Consider the following 21,601-nt stretch of genomic DNA (forward strand, 5'->3'; position numbering starts at 1 on the left):
TTTGTGCTACAAAATATTTGAGAATATTACAAAATAACACACAAAAAAGTATCTGTAAGAAAATGATTAGAATGACAGACAGACCAATGAAACTGTTTTGAAATGAAAGTTTTATTATTATTCCAGTATGGTAAGGCCAACAGACCAGTAGATGAAGTGTATACCTCACAGTTCCCAAGAGAAAGGGGCAGGCCATGCCAGCAGGGCCACACAGGGAAGCATCCAGGCCAGTTAGGAGACAGAAGGAGTGGAAGAAAATTATAGCACAAGACTTTATTGTGGTTTTGTGGGAAGGAATGGGGTAAGCAGGCTTATGATTAGTTAGTTTGAGTAATTTCAGCAGTCTGCAAGGTCCAGGAGTTGTCTCTAGTTGTCTGGTGTCTGGCCTGGAATGATTAGGGCAGGGAAACAGTGGCCCAAAGAATAAGAGCCCAATAGAGGAGGTGGGTGATGGGCTCTGGATTCATTTATATTTGCTCTGAAAGGCATGCTTCCAGGCAAGCCATTTACCATCTTTGCGAGTTGGCTAGTGCTGGGAAGGGCAGTCCCTTCAGAGTTAGCTAGGCCGCAGATGTCAAAACATCATAAACACATAGTTAATACAGAAAGAGAATAGAAAGTCTATGAACAGACCCAAAATACCTGCGTATTTACTATAGGATTAAGAGAACATTGAAAATTGGCATAAACAAGACTGTGAAAAATGTGAGACTTACATTTTCATGTAAATTTGCATTTACTTGTAATATTCTAGCTACCAATAGGAAAAACCACAACAGTCAGATCCATATCTTACATCTTACACACAAATTATAGACAGATTTTTTTCTAATAAATCCTAAAATATATTAATAAATACCGTAGAATAACTTTAAAATATTGAGTTGGGAATAAATATACATCTTTTATTTTGGCTGTATACTACCTTTATTCAAAACCACCTATTTTTCATTATAATTTCTGCATTTTTGTTCATTCCTGTCATTTTTAGATACTGTCATTTTTAGATACTGATATTTGCTTTCTGAATAACCAGTATAAAATTTCAATTAAAATAAGGGACTATCGTTTCAAACAAAACGATGACTAATTTCTAAGATTTTCTATCCCTGTAAAATAAATATTTTGTTGATGTGACAAATAACTGTGGATAACTAGTGTTCAGTTGCCAATGTTTCCTATATGTTATTCAGGCACTACTTTAATCTAGATAATTGACATTTTAAAATTGTTTATATCTGCTGCTATCTTATTTTTTATCACAAAAAATAAAACAGAAAGCTCCAACCTCTCAAATGAATTACATAAGACTGACCCACAGTAACTGATATACTTGGTTTCTTCTAATCCATCTTATGGACTCTGTTAGCATCTTTATGTTTTAAAAATTATGTGAAGTACTTAGATACTCTTCTCTGGCTCAGAATCAGTTCCCACCAAAAAAGGTCACGGTTGGCCTAGACAAAATGGCAAATAAGTGTGAATTTCTCCACGTAATAACAAAATGCATATTATTGACAACTTTCCATAAGATCAATCTGGAAGAAAACTTCATTGTCTCCAAAATGTAGGCAAGTGTTTTGATTTTTTTTTTCTTTTGGAATGTACTCTTATCAACTATAATTGATTTCCAAATACTGCAGGATCAAGAGATAGCTTGCCCTAATCACTGCATTAATTCTATATCACTTTGTCTTTCACTGACCAACTATATAGTCTAGATTGCCTAAATCTAGGGGGTAAAAGTTACTCTTACAGGTCCAATTCTTGGATATTTTCACATAGTATATTTTCTCAGGGTGTCCAGTTGTGAATAAAATCCTCCTCACATTATGAAGTTTGTTCCTGGGACATTAAAGAACTCTCTGTAATCCTATTAGGAATTGTGATATCTGAATAGAGCTGCAGGGGTTCTGGTATAGAAAAGGTCTTAGCCATTTGGTAATAGTTCATCACTTCCACACTATGAACAACATTTCCATAGGAATCTGCTCCCACTTTCCTGGGTCATTTTCCTAGGCACTGATGTCAGATTTGGTTTCATGGAATGACCCCAAAGTAGTCCTATGATATATCCTGCAAGAAAACCCCATTACAACATTACAACTGTTGGTAAAAATCTATCCTATTAATCTGTGTATTTCTTCAAGAATTTAATAATTTCACCAACTGTACTCATTTTGGATAAAAGGAAAGAACTAAAAGATCTTAACATTTATTTCTTGGGCAATAAACAGGAGCAGGCTTCTGTTCAGAATATTGTTCCTTAATTTTGGTAATAAAGTTCCATAGTCTACCTTGTAATTGAAAATCTTCTTGGAGAATTTCACTTTAAAAACTCTAGAAAATTCTGAAACACAATTAATTAGAAATTGGCTTTCAAAATAAGCTGTTTTTGATTTTTTAATGCCTGTTCTATTCCACATGGTGATTCCCATTAATTCAAAAATAGTATTAAATGGCTGTTTTATAAAATTCAATATCTTAATAGCAACTAAGGAAGATTACACCCTAAATAGAATCAGTTCAAGGTATTATATTAGAGGCAACCTCCTTGCTTCAGAATGAAGTAGATGAGGAAGTTCTTGGGCGCCTGACAAAACTCCATATGCTACTAAATATGCAAAGCTAGATGGGGAGATTTTGTGTCTTGCATCTGTAGGCAGTGGTAATTCAGGAATATTTAGCACTAATGAAGAACATCAAATCAGTTCAAGTTAATTAGCATTTATCCTTCTTCCTTCACAGGTCCTTCTATCATGCCTCATTCAACATTAAATCTAAGCATGTACTATTAAGAATAAAAGTCGGGCTTGAATTTCCTACCCTTGGGAAAAGTTGGCAGCCAAACACCAGCTTTCCACATTGATTTGTCAACATCATCAGTATGTTTACTTCATGGTGGCACCAACTTTTCCTGTTTAAAAAGATATTTCCTTACTTTAAACATGACATTTATATGTGATAATATTTAATTCATAAAGCAAAATATTAATATCTCAAAGTACCAACCAATGAATTAAAAGACATGGTCCTTTAATTTTCTAATCTTCTTCCTCGATGAACTTTCTAAAATTTTATGAGTGTAAAACAGTGTTTTTAAGATAACAGTCTTTATAATTATTTGTTATTATACTTGTGTCATTTTATGGATTTAAAGTATTCTTTGTTGTAAAAAGTATATTCAGCATTTTCTAAAAGGAGAAAATTGTTTCCTTTTGAGTAGTGTGACTTAAGACCAAATATGTTGGTGTACTTAATTTTTTTTCAATTTCCAAACTCCTTTTTTTGTGCTTATTTGACTAAATAATTAAATATTTTTATGAAGATATTTTGTTCTTTAGATTCTATGTAATATTCTTCAGTCCAGATCTCCCTGTACTTTTGTGTGTATAAGAAACTCAAATCCCTAGAAACTCATCAAAAGTAGAACTGCAATAAGTGGGTGGTTTGATTCATTACTTCATTTACTCATTCTTTAAATATTGCTGAGTACCTACTATTCACTATACAGTGTGAGAAATGATCTGTCTTGCATCAGGTAAGTCAAACCAAAGTGTTAGCTTTTCAGAACTTTTTGTAATATACTTTCAGTTGTATTCTTTGTGTGTGTGTGTGTGGGGGGGGGTCTTTTCTCAACTCCTTTACTTAATAGATGTGTGTCTCTGGATGTGAACTAACTTACTGAGCCTTGGCTTTCTTACAGAATTGCTGTAAGGATTTATGGAATGATGAATATGAAAGTACTATTAAAACTAAACATGAAAACAGTATTATTGTTGTTATTACTACTATTATAAGATTGTTAATACCCAATCAAAGGTATCAGAATTACTATTATTATCACTACTAATGTCACCATGATATGCCCAACAAAAGGTTCAATGTATTTTTTTTTAAATGCCTTTTAAGTGTTAGGAAGAGAGAGAAAGGACGGCAGGAGAGTACACAAAATTTATTGTGATAGTGATCAGTTTCTCCAAGAGATGGTACGAATAGCTTGTTCTTTTTTCTTCATTTCTACAACAAAAATATTAATGCAGTGACATGCACATTATTTTAAAGCAAAGAGAAGTATAATTCACATTTTACAATTTAAGTGACTTATTTTATAGTTTTCATGTTTCATGTTCAATAGTCTTCTCGACAACAACAATATATTTTTTCCTCTGGGAATTACATTACATCAGAACATTATGCCATACTGTGGACAATACTGTACATAGTTTGAAGGAATTGGAATACAAATACTGAATTCAGACCTACTCATCTCCAATTGTTAAGAAGGCCAAAGTGATATATTGGAAGCCTAGAAGACAGCAGTGATTGTGTGTTTAAGGAAAAGCTGCAGTCTTTTTTTTTTTAATACACCTTTTAGTTTGATAAGCCATTAATATGCTTCAGTACTTCATTTTTTTAATCTAAAAAAAGGTCTACTTATTCTCAACCAGAAGATGTCATTCAAACCCCTTTTATCATTGAGTTGGGTAGCTTGAAATGATCTGTTCTAACCCACTTTAAAATATGTGTTATTGTCTAGGCCAGAGAATTTTCCCCTCATTATCACCTCATAAAACAACTATGAGAGGAGACTAGACTTCTTACCCTAACGCAGTTGTAATGAAGTGAAAGTTTTCTGGTTTGCTTTGGATTCTTCCTCATAGAATTTTGCAATCCAAGCCAGAACATACCTTGGCTCATATGTTAGTGCATTTTTTTCCTTCCCCAGAAATTAGAGGTTAGAGACTAGAGATCCTCAATAAAAGCAAGGAGTTCTTAAACAATTTGAGGTTCATTATTTATTGTGAAAATTGATGAAAATCACGAAAAGAAAAATCACTGTTAAGTTTCAAGAAATCATCATAATACTGAGAGCTTTTGACAGTTTTAATTTAAACATTTAAGAAGGAACTAGTGGAAGCTCTATTACCATCAGTGAGCAGTAGATTCTCAAAATCAGAGAAACCGTGTCCTGAAATATGTAAGTTGGTGACTTTTTAGGGAACTAAAAACTATTGAAAGAGATATTGAATATTTGTGTTGTAAAATCTATATCTATCTTATTCTAAATTATACTAATTGAAAATCGTTACTGGTTTAAACCTCACTAGAGAACTCTAATTGGCAATAATGAAATTTTCATTGGTCTTATCCTAGAATCTTATATCCACACCCCAGTCTAAAAGCTCATATGAGTTAATCAAAATCTTTATTGACTGTTAACAAAGAAAACGAAGCAACTCCGTAGAAGAGTCATGCTCCTTGACTTCATGCATTAAGCAATTTCTGTAGTACGGATTTTATAAACATATCCCTTCACTATTCATGGAAAAAATTCTGCTTCCTTAATAACTACCACATTATGATCTGCTGAAGTCTTTCTTTAAAAACCACACAACTGCACACTAATGTAGCATATAAACTATGATTTTTAGAGTTATTTCACAGAGCAACGTGTACAATAGTGAATACACACACTTTTCTAATTTATGAAATTTAGAGAAATGTTGGCTCTACAAAATTAGGAAACAGCTTATTCTTTATTTTATCATTTCCATGTCAATATTTGGGAAACAAATGGAAAAAGTGAAATAGAACAGTAGCCAAGAAAAATGGAATATTTTAACTTCAGATTTTCTTGCTTTCTTTGACGTAATGCTCTAGGTAAATTTTCTTTTTGTCTTCCTGAGTAAATGCCACTTTACCTTGGAAGAGCCTTATAAGCGCTAAAAGAACTTACTTTGTATATTTTCTTAACTAAGTTTAAAAATAAATACCTATTGTGTTTCAATGTTGAATATAGTGTTGATTGAATCAAGGCAATTTTAAACTTTTGTGAAGACTTCCAATTACTATATATATTTGAATATTGTCTTCTAAGGAAAAAAAACCTGTTGCCTATGTGTCAAATTCAATATAATTTCTAAATAAGTGGAACGCTTAATATTGGATCAGAATAGTCTACCTAATTTGGTAGGAAGAAGAGTGAATATAAGGAATTCTTCTCGCCTCTGGCATTATAAAGCTTTAGAAAAGAAAAGCACACCCTAGTTGGTAAAATTGTTCATGGACCCCACCAGAAGGTGTCTGTTGTGTAGCATTAGTGAGCACTAGAGAATCGATCTAAATGTTTAGGAAAATGAAGCTGTCCGAGATTGAGGACCTGGCCATGCATTCAAATACAGTTGATCGTATTTGAAGGGCCAGCAGCAACGGCCTATTGGAGAGTTAAAATATACAAAATATATTATTAAGTATGTAAGATAATTATTTTAATATAGTTGAATATTGGTAATTTCTTTTGGTTCAATATTATGTCTACACTTGAGAACTAAAATTCTCATAGACGATCTCTTCATTGGGTAAAAGAAAAACCAGAGGGAAGACAGTTTTGAATACATTACAGTAAAGGATGAGAAGTTGGAGGGGAACAAAAAGAGAGAAATTTACAAAGCGGCACTAATTTACCACTAATAACCACATTTTTGTGGAGGATATTCCACTTTAGAGTGACTTTGGGAGCAAACCATTACAAGAACAATCATGAGCTAATTCCTACGATTCTTTTTATATTTTTATTAGACAATTAACTGATTTCATAGTTATTCACTAAGCCAATCATTTATTCTTGCATTTATTCCACAAATATTTACTGAGGTTCCACTGCATATTAGGAACAGTGAAAGGTACTAGAGATATACTTGGAAACAAGACAAAAAGTTTTATCATACTCTGGTTAGTAACTCAAAAAAGGAAACAAAAATTATAGGATAGTATGCAAATGTTATCAGGCAAGTATTAAACTCTCTCTCTCCCTCCCTCCCTTCATTGCTGATAAGCTCAAAACCCTTCCACTTGCAGTAAAAAATGAACTGATGAAACATATTGATGATTTGATTAAGTTTTCTACCTTAAATTTCTCTTTGCCCAAATTTGCTCACCTATTTTTTTTTCACTGGTCTATCATTTTGGATTAAGGGAGAAAAAAGAAAGAAAAAGACAGAAAGAAAAAGAAAGAAAGAAAGGAAAGAAGGAAGGAAGAAAGAAAGAAAGAAAGAAAGGGAGGGAGGGAGGAAGGGAGAGAGGGAAAGAGGGAAGGAGGGAGGGAGGAATGAAGGAAGGAAAAAAGAAATAACCCTGGGGCTTCCCTGGTGGCACAGTGGTTGAGAATCTGCCTGCCAATTTGAGAATCTGCCTGCCAATGCAGGGGACACGGGTTCGAGCCCTGGTCTGGGAAGATCCCACATGCTGTGGAGCAACTGGGCCCGTGAGCCACAGCTACTGAGCCTGCGCATGTGGAGCCTGTGCTCTGCAACAAGAGAGGCTGCGACACTGAGAGGCCCGCCTACCACAATGAAGAGTGGCCCCTGCTTGCTGCAACTAGAGAAAGCCCTCACACAGAAACGAAGACCCAACACAGCCAAATAAATAAATAAAAAAAATAAATCTATTTAAGAAAGAAAGAAATAACCCTGCTAATAAACCAATGTTATTATGCTCTAAGAATCCATTAATTTTCTACTTCAAAAAATACTGTGACCTTGAATGATAGCCATATATGGTAGAAAAAATATAAAACTTAGAGTCATAGGGCCTGAATCACAATTGTGAAATGTCGCAAATCATTTATCCTTTGTGGGGTAGCTGTTATGAGGATGAGATGAGGTGATACCTCGTACTGTGGCTGGCACATGGTAGGCCTTCAGTAAATACTTGTCTGATTCTGTGACACCTAGATTTAGGTAATTGTGAGAGGCCCTTGATGTTCCCTGCTGTTAGAATCACTGTTTGGTGGCCTGATCCACATATTTAGATGGTGATCTACATCTCTATTTCACTCATTAAATTGGATTCCAGCCATCAAAAGAATTGACAGTGCTCCTAAATCTCCAATAAAATGACTCATTTCATCTCACCTTTAAGACCAGCACTCAGGATAGCTGACAAATGTGCACTCCACAACCATCTCAGATGTGACAGGACATGACCTACTCATGGTCCTAATGTGAATACATTCCCTCACTAGGAGACCAGCCCAGACTGACTTGCTACCCCTTAGTCTCAGTCATCATTCCAAATTTCCTGGATGAAGAACCCAATTACCTTAATGTACTCTAGTTAAAAGACCACTTATTGGATTGATTGGTAAAGGAAAAAAGCAAATGTCTAACCTAAAATAATTTGTAACAAATGAGTATACTAGTAATTCATAGAGAAGTCACTGTTCTACTATTATTATTATGCCTATAATTATCATAATTATTTTATTATTGCCTGGTACTAGGGCTAAGTACCATATTAAGTCTTCTGTCTTTTACTGATCTAAGATGTAACACTCTCAGTCAAAGAAAGGGCACAACTGCATCGTTATATAAAAGGAGTAAACACCAAATCCCATGGAAGCAGAAGAGTGACTAATTCTTCAGTATTGGTAAACAAGAGAAAATTTAAATGCCAGGTGCCTTTAAGAGGCATCTAAAGAAGGTGCTCAGAATGGTTTGGGGACCCACTGCCCTGTAAATTGCTAGAGCATGGAGTGAATTATTCTGGACCCCTGTATTAGAAGCAACCACTCACCTTTCTTTCAGAAACTATTGGGATCTCCCACCATCCCTCCCATCCCAGTTTTACATGGTCACTGCTGGAAACTCAAGCTTTCTCTTTCCCTCTCTTGAAATCTAGTCTGAACATCCTCCTCCTAAGCTTCCTAAAACATCTGCTCGCAATTAACTTTTCCATGTTTTCTGCTTCATCTTTGCCACCTCCATGATTTAACTTATACAAGGTGTTTCTTAAGAGCACTGCTTCCCTGACATCCCTTTCCAATGAGCTCAACTTGTTTCACTATAACCCAGGTACTTCACTATGAGAAGATGGAGTAGGTGTCTGCATCACTCTCTAGAGCTCCTTCAAGGCTCTAGATTCCTCATGCAAAACCTCCGTTGAGGCTCATACCCTCAGATGGATCATCCTCTCTCCCTCTTCGTTGCTGGTCACTGTTACTCATTGAAAACTTAACTCTTGGCTCAAAATCTTCTGTTATAGAGTCCTAAATTTTGCAGGTTCCCTGCCAATTTTCTGGCACCCATCTGGTCCTATCAACTTTCCACAAGAAGGATGGACTAATGACAGCTGAAAAATTAGTGTAAATAACCACATAACATACATGAGTCCTAATCTCTGGAGGTGAGTCTCCATAAAGACATAAAACTTAACTTAAATAATCAAGATTTTATTCTGTGTTGTGAGGAAATGGTGTGTCAAAAAACTCTCTCAGTGTTAGATTAGTATACAAGTAGTTCCACCTCTCCTCATGACTCCTAGTAATACATGTCCTCTGCTTTCTCCCCTACATTTCCTCTTTTACTCATCCTCCAAAGGGTATAACTTGACCTTTGTTTATATATTCATTAATTAACAGTGGTGGCATTCATTACTATTTCACAGCTGGTGAGCCATTTCTTGGTGATACTGGAACATGCTTGCATAGGGACCTTATTGTCAGGAACTTTCACCCACTCAGTGTGCCAGGTAAGGCCATTTAAAGCCAACTTGTTGGAAAGCCAACAAATATATAACAAGAGTTGTAAATACTTTCCTTTTTTCTTGCTTTTATGGATGACTTATTAAGAAAAAAATGTTGGAGTTTAATAAAAATGAACAGTTAACAGTTCATGCTGAAACCCTTCTCTCCAATCATAACCTCATTCCTTTCTACTTTACAAGTTTTTCTTCCATAAAAATCTTTTATCTCTATGCAGGATCCATTGACCCCATCATGTTCTCTCCATCCCTCAATGTGCTTCATTCTTTATTTTTTTTTCCTTTTCTACAGCTCAAGTTGTAATGAGTTTTATTATAATTTTTTCCTTGCAAACACCCTCAGTTTTCCACCCTATCTTCCTCCATTGCATTAACCAATAAAAATTCTTACTCTGGATGAAAACTAGAAACTATTTTTTTTGATCCATCTCATAGATAAGCCACTTCCTATCTACTTGATCAAATAGAAACAGAGGTTGGGTAGGCTTTCATTTTAAAGACTAACTTCTGCTACTGTACCTTCTTCCTGTTTTTCTTATTCTATCTCAGTACCTTAGTGTTCATCCAGTTGAAGTTGCAAGCTCTGCTCCCTCAAGTGGTAATGTGTCTTGCTGAAGGTGGTTTCTTTTTTGTTGTTTATTGTTCCAGTCTGGCTTTAGCATCTGCTCCTACTTTATATGATATCTTTCCTCTTTTCCTTTCAAGAACTTCTGAGGGCAACTTTGAGAAGGGTTCAGAGCACTTTGATTTTTGTCAGGATTAATGTAAATATCATTTACATTCACAACATTCTTTTCATTTTCTTTTACTTATGGAACAATGTAAGAAGTTGGGTAGCACTCCCCCAGAGTCTTCATATTTTGTGGGGGGTTTTTAAAGGAATTTCTGATATATTTCTAAGTTAGCTTTTTAGCATTCAGGTTTTACTGAAAACAAAATTTTGTCAGAAATTTGTTATAAACGTACATTTTTGTAATTTCTACTACCCACAAATATTTGAAAAAATTTATCACTGAATTGAACCTTAAGTTTCTTAATTATTCATTTCTCTTGAATGTGTTTTATTATGATTTTGAACCTACTGACTCTATTCATTAACACAGGTTAACATTCCTCCTCCTTGCCTTACATGAATCCACACTCCATTTGTTTTTCTGCCATATTTTGAAGTCTTCAACCAATGGTTGGTGGAGTCAAATGCAAATTAAAAAAAAAAAAATCCTGACTCTGGGTTTGTAAGTATTTCTGGGAAAAAAGAAAAAAAAAAAAATAACACAATGCATTTAAAATGTTTACACTCTAAATTCATGCTAACCAATTTTAGTTGGATTCTAAAAGCTACTTGGTAATCTTTTATTCTCATTTTGCACATCAGCTGTTCCAGTCATCTTGCCTCAATGTATACAGTTGGGCCTCTGTATAAGTGGCCTCCCATCCATGGATTCAACCAAATTCAGATCAAAAAGTTCAGAAAAAAGAGAAAAGACTTTTCAGAAAATTCCAAAAAACAAAACTTGATTTTGCTGTGGACAAACTATTTATTACATAGCATTTATATTGTGTTAGATATTATAAGTAATCTGGAGATGATTTAAAGTATATGGGAGGAGTGTGTAGGTTATATGCAAATATTACTCCATTGTATATGAGACTTGAGCATCTTCAGATTTCAGTATTTTCAAGGGGTCATGGAACCAATCCCCCACTGAAAGATACTGAAGGACTACATACTATATCACATATCTTGGAGCAGATACCTTCAACTCCTAATGCATTGAAAATTTGAATGAGAATTAACCTCAATTCTTTCTCCTATTACTCAAATTCTCCTTGTATATAATCACCGTTATTTTTGCTCCTTTTCCTCCAATATCAAAGAAAGAAAAGAAAAAAATAAACTTCTTTTCAAGACAAGGGCTTATGTTTGTGATACTGATGCCATGATATTTTCTAGAGTACTTCAACAATTACCTCCCTTGTCTGTCATATATATTTATTCTATCCAACTCTTTCTCATCAGTCTTCAAGTATTTCAACTTTTCCTTATGCTAACACTTCTTATACCATGATTCCTCCTCAATCTATCTCCCATTGTCTAATTTTCTGAATTTTTATCGGAATTTAACATGGTTGAAACTTTTCCTTTCAGTTACTTGTCTCACTTGCCTTCTGCAAATTGGAAATTTGGATTGTCTTTCTAACTCTGATCTTTTTCTTTCATTTACCCTCCCATTTTTTGCTTCCACTATTCTCTCCCCCTACACATTTTAGTTTGGCAAACTCAAACACTTGCTACCATTTCAACTTTCACGTCTGGGCAAAAACTATAAAAACTTTGTCTCTAGGTGTGTCTTACTCCCTAATTCTCTGACCAGCATTTCAACAGCATTATGAAATGCTTCTCATAGGGAATCTGGAGAACTTTCAAGCTCTACATGTCTCGTCTTCAAAATTGTTCCTCTTCCCGGTTTCCAGTTCTCAGGCAAGATGACTACCATTCTTTCTTTCTTTACACAGTTAATTCCTTGAAACCGTCATTCTGCCTTTACACTATCTTTGCATCCATTCCTCAGTTTTTCAGTAATATAAATTAAGTCCTTATTATTACTTATAAATAATATTATGCCTATTCTTCAACTAAATCCTTAAATGATATGCTAAAAACAAACAACACTAAAATAAGATAGGAGTTAAAAAATAATTTAAGCGAAAGGTCATTATGTCAGTTAGGAATGTTTTACTTCATTCTTAAACTTCAAATTACTTTCACTCTCATTATTTCAGAGAAATTTGTAAACTACCTAATTATGACTCTAATTTATTTTCCCATATAAAACACAGGTCAGCTACCTAAGTACAATCATAATGACATTATTTTTAAAAGGCAGACAATACAAAGTATTCCAATAAACATCTTCTTGTTTATCTCCCAAGGAAAATTTCTTCCTAAAACTTCATTTTCTTTATATAAGTTGAGAAAAATGGGTGTTTGAACTCTTACTTTCTTCTTCTTTCTTTTTCCCTTCATTCAGAGTTAAAAAGAGAACATATATTTTTAGTAAATTGCACTTATAGTGAGACAAGAAAGATTGGAGTTTGAGAGCAGACACATGGGATGTTTTCCTGAGACAGCAGGATGGAGAAGAAGTGGCAAAACTCTTCTACACCCTCAACTTTCACATCTGTGTCCCACTGCAATTCTGTGTCTGAGTGCACCTCCAAATGTAGAATTTTAGAGGAGGAGAAATTGCTGTAGTTCATCTGCTCAAGAAGGCTAAGAATTCTGAACCTGAGAGGTAAAAGTAGAAGTAGAATAAGAGGCAGTGAGAGTGAAATAATCATCTCACACTGAAAAGATGTCACGCACATGTCCCAACATAAGTACAAATGGAAGAGCCAATATAAGTGAAGAGCCACAGTAATGATACTGAGAGCTGAATTCCCTGAGAGATGAACTTAGGAGTGTGAATTGCAGTAAAGATTCAGAGACTAAGTTTCTTTGTTTGATCAATGCTGGGGGAAATAAAAAGCTAGATATGGGAATGTTCATTACTGGAAAAACTCTATTACACATAAATCGTTCTTCAGAACCCTTTTTACCAAGAATTCAAACATGGAAAGCATCCAGTGAACAGAATTTTTCCAAAATGATAGTTAAATGGTCTTCTTTTAAAAACTAATTTTCTATAGTTCTATAAACCTGGTAGTGGTATGATCTGCCAGGCTCCCACTGCTGGTAGGGGATGTTACACAAGGCAACCAAGAATGTCTGTGTTTCAAATCATTGGTCTATTTGTACATATCTCTCCCTCTCTGGAAATGGGAAATGCCTCAGTAACTTATTTATTCCTGTATGTCACCCATAGTATCTGGCAAATGTCTTGTATAATAAATACAAAATATAAATACAAATAGAAATGTAAATATAAATACAAAATACTCATACAAAATTATTTGACCTAATTGTGTGATGTTTTCAAAATTCTGAGGATGACTTTTACTCATAGCACTTGCTGCAGAAATGAAATTCAAAATAGAAATTCTTGAAATATTGCAAAATATCTTCAAATTTTCTGTTTCTATGACATTGTATATTTCTATGTCACTGTGTAGTGTTGAAACTTTAGGTAGGAATGCTTGGGGTTGGGTGAGTAAATTTTACTTGGCACTTTGTTGCTGCAGTATCTGAAAACAGATGACAATATTCTCCTACTTTGGTATACCCAACAAGTTCTTTAAAATGCATGTTACGGTAAGCCAAACTCAGATAGATATAACTCATCGTTATTTAGTTTATAAAATATAGCCATTAATAGGTAAAGTATATAGAATCTACTAAACACACACTGGATAAATATAAATGAAGTGATTTCTGGAGGCCTTAGGTTTAATAGGACTAAAATTAACATTTTTATTCTATGTAAATCTATGAACTTTCAAAACCTCTACTTCTCAGTTTTCTAAATTTGGATCTAATTGTGTCATTTCAACTACCACATTTTTCTTGTTGATATTATAATTTTGACTTAATTTGCTACTGGGTTTATTCAATCAGTTATTCAACACATATTTACTGATCTTTTGTATAGGCCAAATTATGTGCATGTTAGTGAATTTACAGAGTTGAAAAGATATTTTCTGCCCTTACAAATTACAGTTCAGATTGGAATCAGACATGCAAACAGTTATAATGTGTCAACTGCGATAGTGGAGGATGGCAGGACACACTGAGCAAGCAGATGCTTATGCCAGGCTACTTAAGGTTGGGAATGTATCATAGGGAAGTCCACACTTGAACTGAGACACATAATGAGTAGGATTTTAACAAACTTATTCGAGGCAAGGTATCACAAGGAAGAGTTATCCAGGTGAAGTTCTACAGGAGGGCACCCAGCCAAGGAGGGAGGGAAAAAATTAGGCTGAAATATGGCTCTCTGTCCATTTGCATGGCCATCTTCCCTGCAGCACAGCTGACTGAGTCAAATAGAGAAGTCCTCTTGTTAATTCATTTGTTCAGAGTAAATGCCTTATTCTAATCCATCTCCCCAGAGGGGGCATTTTAAAATAATGTGTACAAAGGCAACTTCTGTGCTACTAGAAATCCTGGCCAACTCCATGTGAGAGCATGAAAGGGCAAGGAGGCAGCAGAAACTGGTAGTCTGGTGAGTGAGGAATAGTGAGGGACAGAAGGGCGATACAGGGCTTGAAATGCAGTGAAGAAGTTAATGAATACTGGGATTTTAAAATATCCATTGAATTTTGCAAAAGGGTTGTGATTAATGAACCTAGTAGTATCGCAGGTTCAGTGGAATCGTGAGGGGTAAACCTGGTTGCAGCACATAGTGAAATGGTCACAGCGAGGAATTAAGAGATAGTAAATACAGAGAGAAAGAGAGAGGGAGGGAGAAAGAGGGAGAGAGAGTGCTTCAGGGTACAGGCTCAGTGAATATTTATGTTCAAATACACATGTGTAACAATCACCCAATTCAAGACATAGAAATTTTCTAGCACCTCAGAAGGTTCTCTTGTGTCTCCATTCAGTCATAACCTCCCATTTCAAGAAGACAACCATTATACTGATCTCTATCATGATGTGTTATATTTGACTGTTCTTCAACCTCATACAAATAGGATCACATGAAACATACTATTTTGTGTCTAGCTTCTTTTTCTCAAGTGTTGAGTGCAAAATTCATCCATGCTGTTGCATGTAGCTGTAACTTGCTGTTTTGTATTTCATTATATTCCATTGTATGAATATACTCGAAAATGTATAGCCACTGTTTTTTTAGTTATATTGGTGAAAAGTTCCTCAATGTTAAAGTTACTACTAGTTCTCAGTTATTAAAACCTTTGCTGCTATTAACATTCTTGTGCATATCTTTTGGGAGCTGTGTACCCATTTCTTTTGGGTATATCTAAAAATGAAATTGTTAGATCATAAAATAGGCATACTTTTGGCATTAATGAAAACATAAAATTTTCCAAAGTTGTTGTACTAATTTACATTCCATCAACAGAATATAAGAGTTGCTCTGGGGGCTTCCCTGGTGGTGCAGTGGTTAAGAATCCACCTGTCAATGCAGGGGACATGGGTTCGAGCACTGGTCCGGGAAGATTCCACATGCCGCGGAGCAACTAGGCCCGTGAGCCACAGCTACTGAGCTTGTGTGTTTGGAGCTGTGCTCTGCAACAAGAAAGGCTGCGATAGTGAGAGGCCCGCGCACTGCAATGAAGAGTGGCCCCCGCTCACCACAACTAGAGAAAGCCCTTGCACAGAAACGAAGACCCAACACAGCCAAAAATAAATTTAAAAAAAAAAGAGTTGCTCTGTATTTTCGCCAACATTTGTATCTTCCATCTTTTTCATTTTAGCCAGTCTGGCAGTTGTGTGCTATATTTCATTGTGATTTTAATTTGCATCTTTCTGAAGCCTAATTATTTTAGCATTCTTTTGTGAAATACACATTCAAATCTTTTGACCATTTTTCTGTCTTTTTATTGGTTCATTGAAGTTCTGAATGTATTCTGAATATGTCTTTTTCAATATATGTAGTGCAAATATATTCTTTCATAGCATGACTTGTTTTTCTATCTCTTAATGGTGTTTTTAAAAGGAGAATTTTTTTTTTTTTTTTTTTTTTGCAGTATGCGGGCCTCTCACTGTTGTGGCCTCTCCTGTTGTGGAGCACAGGCTCCTGAGGCACAGGCTCAGTGGCCATGGCTCACGGGCCTAGCTGCTCCACGGCATGTGGGATCTTCCCAGACCGTGGCACGAACCCATGTCCCCTGCATCGGCAGGCGGACTCTCAACCACTGCGCCACCAGGGAAGCCCAAAGGAGAAACTTTTAATTTTAATTTTAACCGAGTTCAAGTTATTAATGTTCTTGTGTACTATTTATTATATTTTGCCCAGCTCAAGGTTATGAAGATATTCTACGTTTTCTTCTAGAAGTCTTATTGTTTTGCTTTTTACATAAAAATCTACAATCCATCTGTGATTGATTTTTGGTTCATAATATGATGTATGGATTAATTTTTTTTCCCATATAGATATCCCAAAGAACCAGCACCATTTATAGAAAATAAATACTTTTACAACTGTTCTGCAGGTGACAGTATGTGCGGGTATCTCTTTCTGCATTGCCCATGTTGATTTCTCTGTCTTTTTGTCTATTCTTGCATCAATACAATACTATCTTAATTGCTGTAACTTTATAGTTTATAGTAACTCTTTAATCAGGTATCATGGTCCTCCTTTACTGATTTATTTTAGTATTGTATTAGCTCTGCTTGTTCCTTTGTTTCTCTATATAAATAATAGAACAATTTTGTCAGTATGCACATCTAATTTCAATAAACTACTGGAATTTTTCTGTGGGTGTTTGTGTAGAATTTTTAGAACAGCTGAGATAGAACTGACATGTTAAAAGTAGTAAATATTCCTCTTCATAAATACTGAATTATTTATCCAGTTTATATTTTATGTAATTAGTATATAATTTCATGAAATTACTGGATCTTTTTAAATCTTATTGTTTTATATTTATTTCATATTTTTGTTCTATCATTTCTCTTTTATTACTTTTTCTGGATTATTAAAATGTTTTAATCCCATTTTTTCTCATTTATCAGTTTGTTACAACTTCACTTACTACATCTAACCAGATAAATGTGTTTTGTGTACTCGAAAAGAATAAGTATTCTGCCACTGTTGGATATAGTGTTTGATATATGATAATTAGTTCAAATTGGTCATTTGTGTTGCTCAAATCACCTTTAATCTATCTTTTTTCTGCTGCTTTTTCACAGTTACTAAGTGTTTTTAACTGTCTATATAAGATTGTTAATTTGCCTAATCCTATTTTTGTTGCTATAAATTTCTGCTTTATAAATTTTGTCACTGTGGTAGATATATGTAAATTTAGGATAACTCTTTCTGTTGAACTGATCTTTCTTAAAATCAAATGTCTCTCTTTATATCTTGCAATAATTTTGCCTTAAAGTCTACTTTTTCTACAGTTAATATAGCTTCCCTAGCTTTCTTCTGTTAGTGTTTTTATGTTTAATATTTTCCTTAAATCTTTATTTGCCCTCATATTTAACATATGTTTCTTATCAACAGTGTATTTTTGGATTTTGTTTTTTATTCAGTTTGACAGTCTTTGGCATTTAACTGAATTATTTACTCAATTTACATTTCATGTAAGTACTAACAGTAATTTAACAATCTTTTTTTTTCTTGTTTTCCATTCCTCCTATTGCTATTTTGTCTCATCATTGCTCCTTTATTTACTACTTTAGGATTGTTCAAGTATTTTTTTTAATTTCATTTTTCTCTTTTACTAGTTGGTTTGTTGAAATTTTATTAAATATTATCTTAGTAGTTTTTAGATGAATTACAACATGCATGTTGTGTAGCATGTGAATGCTTTATTCCTTTTTATTGCCAAATAATGTTTCATTTCTGCTGTTCCCTCCTCCGTAGGATTTTCCTCCTCAAGTACTAGTTACTTTTGCAGCTCCTAACTGTAATCTCTTTCTCCTCAGCACAGACAGTCTATCTCCTTTTGAAGGAATTTTATTCTTCTATAACAAGAAGTGGTGAATCACCCCTGGTAGAAAGCAGGCATGAGTGAAAAACTCATTTCTGTGTGCCTTCTTCCTTCTAGAATTATGGCTCCTCAAATCCTCTTTGCATTGGTTCTTCTATAATGCTTCTAAGCAGTTTCTTTATGTATTTTGTTCAACTTTTGTAGTTGTATTTGGTGGAAAATTAGTCTGATACAAATAACACTATTAAGGCTGGAACTGGAAGTTAATCTACTCTTTCTATAAGCCTGATTCAAAAGCAGAGTTATGTGGAGATAGCTAGAGAGGAGAGTGAGTTGGAATGTGTGTGAATGTGGCCGATATGTCAGCATGCTTACATACTAAAGGATTCAGTGGAAAATGAAGGGTCGAAGATTCAGGAATCAAGAGCTCATGTGAATAAATTAACATTGCATTAGAGGAGAAGCTTTGTATGATAGGAATTCCTGAGATTGGTGCCAATACTAATAGGTGTACAAATGGAAGGGCAGAAAATTGAGGTAGTTCGTGTAACCTCTATTTTCTTGTGAAATAACAATAAAAGTCATTGTTTTGAGTCGGAGAGGAGTGATAGATGAAGGAAGTCTCAGAATAGTAATGAAGCTTTAGAATACATGCTGGGATGATTACAGAGGAAGCTGGCCAGAGACATTTAGCAGGATTTCTGAGCTGTTTTGAAGGGCAAGCCAAACATCATGTCACAATTTAAATTTCTTTTACCACAACAGCTCAAATTTAAGAGGCAGTTCTTGGGCCACAGAGCTTTTACCTTTGTTGTCTCATCTTGAACTTAGGCTATTTGGGAATTTATCCTGAGAACTTCATGCATTGGAACATATCAGTTCTAATTCTTGAGTCATTACTGGAAGTTCTGTGAGTTAGCTATAGAATATAGCTAGAAGATATAGAGAGCAATGACTATGATGTTAGTGTTGAGTTTGGGCCATGTAACTTCACAATATTGATTCCTTGTAAAGGACCATGCTGGATTTAGTCTCAGTACATCATCCTTAAAGGAAGGATGTTATATACTAACACATAGGAATCCATTAGAGTGCCTCCTTCCTCAGACCTCCCCACCTACACTACTTTGCCAAGAACCCAGACAGTCTTTACTGATCTAACTCCCTTAAGTTTATTATGTCAGAAGTAGAGGATTAAATCTGATCATTAAAGCATTTTTTTCTAATTATCATGAGCTCAATGACTTTATCCTGTTTATCAAGATAAAGTTTAGAAATAATAGGAATCAAAATATCATGGTGGCGGGCTTCCCTGGTGGCGCAGTGGTTGAGAGTCCACCTGCTGATGCAGGGGACACGGGTTCGTGCCCCAGTGCAGGAAGATCCCACATGCCGTGGAGTGGCTAGGCCTATGAGCCATGGCCACTGGGCCTGCGTGTCTGGAGCCTGTGCTCCACAACGGGAGAGGCCACAACAGTGAGAGGCCCATGTACCACACACACACACACAAAATAATAAATATCACGGTGGCAAGATCTTACTGACCAATACAATACTATCTTTATCTCATTTACTGAGAATAGTAAGTGCTAAACTAACACTAACTCAATGTGTTCTTTCTTTACACATGAGGAGTTAGTCGCAGACATTGTTGCATAGCAAACTACAAAATACCTCAAAACAACACTCATCTAATATTTCTCACATGTCTGTGGGCCAGCTGGGGTTCAGGTGCTTTGGGATGTGTCCATCTGGACAGCTTTGCTTAGCATCCTCCTGTGAGCAACAGGGTAGCCAGGGCATATTCTTCTTACACCAATGACAGTGATGCAAGACAGCAAAAAGAAACATGTGAGACCTCTTATGACCCAGACATGAAACTGGCAAACTATCACTTTTGCCTATTTATCATTGGCCAAAATGAGTCATATATCCAAGCTCAAAGTCAAGGGACAGAAAGGTAACTCCATCTATGATGAGGCCGTGGCAAAATATTCATGAAAGGAGGAGTGAAAATTGAGGCCAATAATGTAACTTACCACACATACCAGTGTACTTTTCCTACCTTCCCTGTGGATTTCTCATACAAGGTTTAGGAATGAACCTTCTAGGAGGTTACTCAGCCTATCTGTGTATGAATAATTAAAGTGTATGGGCTTGGGTTTTTTTTGTTGTTGCTTATTGGGTGTTTTTTTTAATGGACAATCTGGAGCAAAAGGGCATCTCTAACATAGACTCACATTACTTTATGACTCACATTACTTTGAACTAAATCCATATGATTTTCTATCTGGGACTGAAGTAAGGAACAATATAGAACGATGATTTAAGAGAATGAACTTTGTAATTAGAAAGACCTGGACTACAGACCAAGCTTCACCACTTTTCAGCTGTCAACTTTGCAGGTTAGCCTTTGTAAGTCTTCCTCATTTTGAAATGAGAATACTAGTAGTGCTTACCTCTATAAACGAGGTTCTTGAAGCAAATGCAATAATATACACATGTCAGGCACAGAATCAATGATCGAGAGTGATAGTCATTATGATATCCATTGAAGTTGTCGCAAAATGTGGAGGAGATACTGCAGTAGTGAAGAAATAAATTACTCTGGCAATGAGAGTGAGAATGTCTTCAAAGAGGTAATGATATTTGAGATGGTTGTTGAAGGATTTTCCTAGCCTGTGAAGTAATTAAAAGGTAATCAAGGGCTTAATCATTGCCAGATTAAATGAATGAGAATGAATAAACTTATTATGATAGCAGCAGACATGAATTTCTAAACTTTTTAGGAATTTTTACATGTCCTGTACTCCAGCTCATGAAGTATGTTATGTATAACATTGTCACTCTATCCAATGTCCATGTGACATCCACATTTTCATTTTCTCCTGAAACCGTGTTCTACAAAGTATGTGAAGGCTGAGAGGAGCATGAAACTGGGGTCCTTGATAACTGTCAAAGTTGATAAAATGTTCAGTCACTAGGAACTAAAATGCAGCTGTAAATATCATTCATTAAATTAAACTACAAAGTAATTTTCCTCAAATGCTATTACCCTATAGGTTTATAGAAAATTATATGTACCTATAGATAGGCACACTATTCTTTTTTTTTTTTTTTTCCCTGAAGAAACAGTGATTTAAGTTCTAAACCATGAAAATGTTAAGTTGCAATAAAAGGCCACTTTCAACTTTGCCATTTAGAGGCTCACTTATTGTTCATAACTCTTATAATTGAAGGCTTATTATATTATCCTGCTGGACAGCGTGATTTCCTGTTATTTGTCTAATGTTTTTTAAAGAACGGTAATTTAATAACTATAGTGATATTCATCCTAGGTTCCCAACAAATGTGCTATCTCATGAAACCCATTTATAAAACACAGTCGTAGTCAATGTATATTCCAGGCTTGCCTTTAGGTGACTTTGAAAACATCACAAAGCAGAAAAAATAATCCCAAGGCCCTGTGATGTTACTTTTAAAAAGAAAGGAACTTTAAATT

Source organism: Phocoena sinus, chromosome 17 (genome assembly GCF_008692025.1).
Source record: "Phocoena sinus isolate mPhoSin1 chromosome 17, mPhoSin1.pri, whole genome shotgun sequence".
Taxonomy (NCBI): domain Eukaryota; kingdom Metazoa; phylum Chordata; class Mammalia; order Artiodactyla; family Phocoenidae; genus Phocoena; species Phocoena sinus.